The following is a 6,410-nucleotide window of genomic DNA, read 5'->3' on the forward strand; positions in this document are numbered from 1 at the left end:
TCTATGGCCTTAATCCCCCAAGAAGCACGCAAGGAGCAGAGGAAACAGTTCAGAAAGTGCTAGAACATTCTGGAACATAGTCAAGGGATGGTTTATTCTGCATCGGGGCAGGATGGAATGAAGTGAACGTGAAAATTAGGTGGTGTTCACATTGGGCTGGAAAAGAGTTTGTGAAAGTCTTATGGCCTCTTCCTATCCCCCTTGAGCTACCTGGGGAGGAAGCAGTGGGGGCATGGGGTTGGCAGGCAATGCCCTCGGGTCTGTGGGGGCTCCATGCTTTCCTCCACACACACTTGAGGCTCCAGCTGTGGAGCCCAGGCCTCTCCAGCCTCCTGATAACCTCGGGCAGATGAGATGTGGGTGGCCTGCCTGGGAGCCCAGTGTGTGTGCATTTGGGTCCTGGCCCATTTTCAGAAAATAGCTCAGAGAAACCGGGTCCTGCTGTGCTCTGCGCAGTCCTAGTACTGGTTTTACAGTCTTCAGACAAAACCACCAACTTGGGTTTGTTACATTTTCTGCGTGCTTTCCAGATATTTCATAAAATACAGGTGGTTTATGGTTTTATGTTTTGCTGTCACTGGGAAGCCAGTGGGGCACCTGAGTATACAATAAAGTAGTTAAGGGAATTCAGCTGGTGATGGTGGGCCTGTAGGGGTGGCTGTGAGGGGCTGAGGGGCGAGGAAGTGGTCAGCTGCTGCCACTTCTCCGGTGGGAGTCCCACACTCCCACCTGTTCTCAGTTACGTATAAGCCCGTGTTTCTCACCAGTATCCACCCCTCAAAGACAGCGAGGTTCAAAAGCCTCAGTACTTTTTGCTTTACATATGGCAGCTCCCTTAATTCTTGCAGAGATGCCCGAGGCAGGGCATACTTCCAAAGGTGAGTAAACTACCTTGCCAGAGTCCTGAGAACCACGTGGCCGAGGGCTTCAGAGCCCTGCTTTCCTCCTGCCCTGGGAGTTCAGGGAAGCAATGTGAGAGGACACGGAATGGGTAACCTGTGCCGTTCGGGTTTTATTTTATTTATTATTTATTTATTTATTTTTCTGAGAAAGACTGTCACTCTGTCGCCCAGGCTGGAGTGCAGTGGTGCAATCTTGGCTCACTGCAACCTCTGCCTCCTGGGTTCAAGTGATTCTCCTGCCTCAGCCTCCCGAGTAACTGGGACTACAGGTGATTGCCACCATGCCTGGCTAATTTTTGTATTTTTAGTAGAGACAGGGTTTCACCATGTTGGCCAGGCTGGTCTTGAACTCCTGACCTCAGGTGGTCTGCCTGCCTCGGCCTCCCAAGGTGCTGGGATTACAGATGTGAGCCACTGCGTCTGATCTGGGTTTTATTTTTTATTAAATGATCCAAAGCCCCCTGCCTGAAGCTTTTAAAGCCTAGTGGCAAATAAGCTCTTTTAACTTTAGGTTTGTCCTGGGACCATGCAACAATTCTAAATCAGTTTGGCAGAGCATGTGCCCTGATCCAGGGTCATCCATGTTCAGGCCGGGTGCAGTGGCTCACGCCTGTAATCCCAGCACTTTGGGAGGCCAAGGCGGGTGGATCATGAGGTCAGGAGTTTGAGACCAGCCTGACCAACATGGTGAAACCCCGTCTCTACTAAAAATACAAAAATTAGCTGGGCATGGTGGCGGGCGCCTGTAATCCCAGCTACTCAAGAGGCTGAGGCAGAGAATTGCTTGAACCTGGGACACGGAGGTTGCAGTAAGCCGAGATCGCACCACTGCACTCCAGCCTGGGCGACAGAGGGAGACTCCGTCTAAAAAAAAAAAGAAAGATTTTTTCAAACTGTTTTCTACCAATGAAGGAAGTACAAGATAAAAACAAAACCCTGCACACCTAACTTCAGAAATGTCAGAAATCCTTCCAAGGGTTACAGACCAGCCAGGCCACCCCTGTCCCCTTTGTGGGCTGAACAACAGGCTCAGTTTGCATGGCCTTGGCACCCCGTGCTGTGTTCCCAGCAGCTAGAGGCGGCAGCACTGAGGGCAGACATGCCACTTGTTTCTGATCCCCAGAGCTCATGTGTCCTTCAGCAAGGAGGGTCTGTAGGACCGCATCTCCCCAAGTCTCGCTCCTTATCCCCTGGGGCAGATTTTTCCTTTTTGGGGTGACTGGCCTTGGAGCTCAGAGCTGGGGAGGTGCTCCCTAGGCAAATTTGAGCCCTAATCCCAGTAGGCAGGGGGCTAGTAGAAGCCGGAGCACACACACAGCCACCCACAGAGGTACTTTGTGATGGAGGATACCCAGGAGAGACTTTTTATTTTTATTTAATTTTATTTATTATTATTATTATTAACTGAGACGGAGTCTCGCTGTCACCCAGGCTGGAGTGCAGTGGCGTGATCTCGGCTCACTGCAACCTCCGCCTCCCAGGTTCCAGCAATTCTGCCTCAGCCTCCCAAGTAACTGAGATTACAGGCATACACCACCACGCCCAGCTAATTTTTTGTATTTTTAGTAGAGACAGGGTTTCACCATGTTGGTTAGGCTAGTCTCGAACTCTTGACCTCTTAATCTGCCCGCCTTGTCCTCCCAAAGTGCTGGGATAACAGGCATGAGCCACCGCGCCTGGCCTATTATTTATTTTTTTTGAAAGGGAGTCTTGCTTTGTTGCCCAGGCTGGAGTGCAGTGGTGCGATCTCAGCTCACTGCAACCTCCGCCTCTCGAGTTCAAGTGATTCTCCTTCCTCAGCCTCCTGAGTAGCTGGGATTACAGGCACGTGCCACCATGCCTGGCTAATTTTTGTGTTTTTAGTAGAGATGGGGTTTTGCCATGTTGGCCAGGCTGGTCTCAAACTCCTGACTTCAGGTGATCTGCCTGCCTTGGCCTCCCAAAGTGCTGGGATTACAGGCATAAGCCACTGCTCCCGGCCCTAGGAAAGACTTTTTAAGAAGCTTTACTGGGTGGTAGCATTTGGTGCTGTCCTAGAGGATTAACTAGTATTGTATGCATCTTCCTCATAGCCCTGCCAGGTCAGCATGATCAGCCCAGCTCAGCAGCTATGGGACTTGCCCCATAGTATACAGTTGGGAGATGGCAAAGCCAGGATTTGTTGGGTGGTGGCAAAGCCAGGATTTGAACCCAGACCCATCCCCACAGGGACCTCGGAAAGCTGCATGTATGGCAGGTGAGCTGCATGTGTCAGGCGAGCTGCATGTGTGGCAGGTGAGCTGCCTGCTGTGCTGGCCAGCCCTGAGGATGGAGCGGCACTGGTGGGTGTGCCAGTGGCTGAGAAGGGGCCACCCTGGGAAAGGACATCTGCATGCCCACGGGCAATTCTTTTTCTGGATGACTTTATCTTCATCACACGATATTCATGTGAATTACCCATGGAGAGTGGGTGATGTGAAGAATGACTTCTGTCCTTCTCTTCCTTTAAGGCCCAGCTCTAGCCTCCCTGGGATGCCTCCCTGGCAGCAACAGCACTCATGACCACTCCCTTTGCCCAAAGTCTCTGCCTCTTAAGACTGAGCCTCTTACATGGCCCTGTGTCTGTGTGGCCTTGTCATCTTGTGACTCTTCTCTTTGTGTCATCTGACCATTCCTGTCATCTGATTATAAGCCTCTCCATAGTGGCCCCTAGATGGCAGGGACTGTGTGTTGTTGATCTCTTTTTAGTACACAGAGCAGATGCTCAGAAATTGCTGTATATGATAATAAGATTGCCTGTAGTGTCATTTGTGAACTATTTGCCATGGTGGGAGGTAGTGATGGCTGGCTATTGTCCAGAGCCTTGTCTTTTTGGTTTTGGTGGCATGATTTCAGAGGCACAGCCAATGTGAACTCCTTGCTTATGTTAAATGAGCTCATTCACATTCCCTAAGCGTGCACATGCTGGATGGGTTGAGGGTGGGGTGGCCCAAAAGTCCAGGGGTGCTGAGGGAAAGCTGCCTCTATCTCCCGAGTGTCCTTCACATCACACACTAAGCCCAGTGATGAGGAGACAGCTGGAAGAGGAAGCCAGGCCCGGGAATGTTGTCATCAGTGACCGGGGTTGGTTTTGAAGGTTCCTGCGATCACTGGGAAAATCCTGTCCATATGATGTCACTGTATTGTTCTGTGAGAGGTGACCTGGTTTTCAGAAATGCCCACTCTCTGCTGAGTGCTTGCACCAGAAGCAGGTGGAGGGGTATCTGCCTGTTTCCTCTTGGTCTGTGGCCAGCTCCAAACTGTAAGTATGGGATTCAAATTGGGAGCAACAAGAAAGCCCCTTGCCACACCCATCAGAGATTCCCCGCTGTCTGCCACGGCAGCCTGGAGTGGATGCACTATATACAGCTCCCAAGGCCTGCCTGAATCTGGGTCTGGTTCTACCAACAAGCAGTTGTGTAGCTCAGGCCGCCATATGAAACCTCTCTGACCTCAAGCTTTACATCTGTCTATAAGGCTGGAATAATAATTGCCCTGCTGACTTCACAGGGCTTTGAGAATTGTAAATGTTAATATTTCAGGGGCTAGAAATGATCTACCCCATCTCACTATCCATGAGGCCCAGAGCAGTTAAGTAACACATCCTAGGTCATGTCACTCAGGCCGTGTGGCTCTCCTGTTCTGCTTTATATTCATTATTGCACGTGTCATGCTTTGTTGAATTGTTTACTAGTCCATCATTCATGCAGAGGTGTGAGCTCCTAGAGAGCAGGGACCCAGTCTCACACTCCTTTGTAGCCCTAGCACCTGGTACATACAGAAGGTGCTCCATAAATGTGTGTTGAATTAAACTGATCTTGCCTCCGGGTTCAAATCCTCTTTTCTTTACACCATGCTGTCTGTGATCCTAGAAACCCACATTTCCAATTCAGCTGCCCACAAAGTAGGAAACTTGCAGATGGTTTTGAGAAAAAGATAAATGAGATGACCAGCCACTTAGGATATCTATTAGGGTTCTGTGGTTTAGAGGACAGACTCCTTTTCAGCAGATAAATATACAACGAAGACAAAATTGGAACAACAATACCTGGAATAAGAGTAACAATAAATTGGAATAACAATAACAACATTAATTAAGAGCTTCTTATGGACTAGGTATTGTGCAAAGCATTGTGCTAGCTTCTGTAATAATACCCAAATTTCAGAGGCTGGTCCTTCACATCTGTGGGTTCTGCATCCGCGGGTTCAACCAACCATGGATTGAAACTATTTGAAAAACAAACAATAAAAGAACATAATATAGCAATTATTTGCGGTGGCTCATGCCTGTAATCCTAGCACTTTGGGAGGCCAAGACAGGTGGATCACCTGAGGTCAGGAGTTCGAGACGAGCCTGGGCAACATGGTGAAACCCTGTCTCTACTAAAAATATGAAAATTACCTGGGCATGGTGGCACACGCCTGTAACCCCAGCTCCTTGGGAGGCTGAGGCAGGAGAGTTGCTTGAACCCGGGAGGTGGAGGCTGCAGTGAGCCAAGATCGCGCCACTGCACACCACAGAGTGAGACTTTGTCTCAAAAAAAAAAAAAAAAAACCCACAATTATTTGCATAGTATTTACATTGTATTAGGTATTATAAGTAATCCAGAGATTATTTAAAGTGTACGAGAGGATATGCATAGGTCATATGTCATTTTATATAAGAGAATTGAGGATCTGCAAATTTTGGTATCTATGGGGGGTCCTGGAGCCAATGCCTCATGGATGCAGAGGGATAACTGTATTTCTTGCTCACACCACAGACTACTGTGGGTCAGTGATAGAAACCACTTGGCTCCAATCAGGAGCCATTCACACAGCATGTGCACTGAGGGATGTGATAGGTATGACTGCCCTGCACTAATATTTGTCACTTTTCTTTGTCTCCAAGCAGATGGAAGGACTGTATTTCCTGGCCTCTTGAAGTTAGGTGTCCATGTGACTTGCTTTTACCAAGGAAAAGTGACACATGTCATTTTTAGGTGGAAGCATTTAAGAACCAATGTCTGCTTCATATTTTCCCTCCCCATTGTAGTGATTGATTTGGAGGTTCCATAAGACTGAAGCATCCTGGGATGCTAAGCCAATATGTGGGGGACAGGTTTCCTGGAGAGTTGCTTGGACTGGTTTTTTGTTTGTTTTGAGGTGGAATCTCGCTTTGTCGCCCAGGCTAGAGTGCAGTTGCGCGAGCTCAGCTCACTGCAACCTCTGCCTCCCGGTTCAAGTGATTCTCTTGCCTCAGCTTCTTCCTGAGTAGGTGGGATTACTGGCAGCTGCCACCACGCCCGGCTAATTTTTGTATTTTTAGTAGAGATGGGGTGTCACCATGTTGGTCAGGCTGGTCTTGAACTCTTGGCCTCAAGTGATACGCCCACCTTGGCCTCTCAGAGTGCTGGGATTATAGGCGTGAGCCACCGTTCCTGGCTGGCTTGGACTGTTTAAGTGAGAAATAAAGGCTCTGAGATTTTGAGTTTGTTGCTATGGCATATC

Source organism: Pan troglodytes, chromosome 6 (genome assembly GCF_028858775.2).
Source record: "Pan troglodytes isolate AG18354 chromosome 6, NHGRI_mPanTro3-v2.0_pri, whole genome shotgun sequence".
Lineage (NCBI taxonomy): Eukaryota > Metazoa > Chordata > Mammalia > Primates > Hominidae > Pan > Pan troglodytes.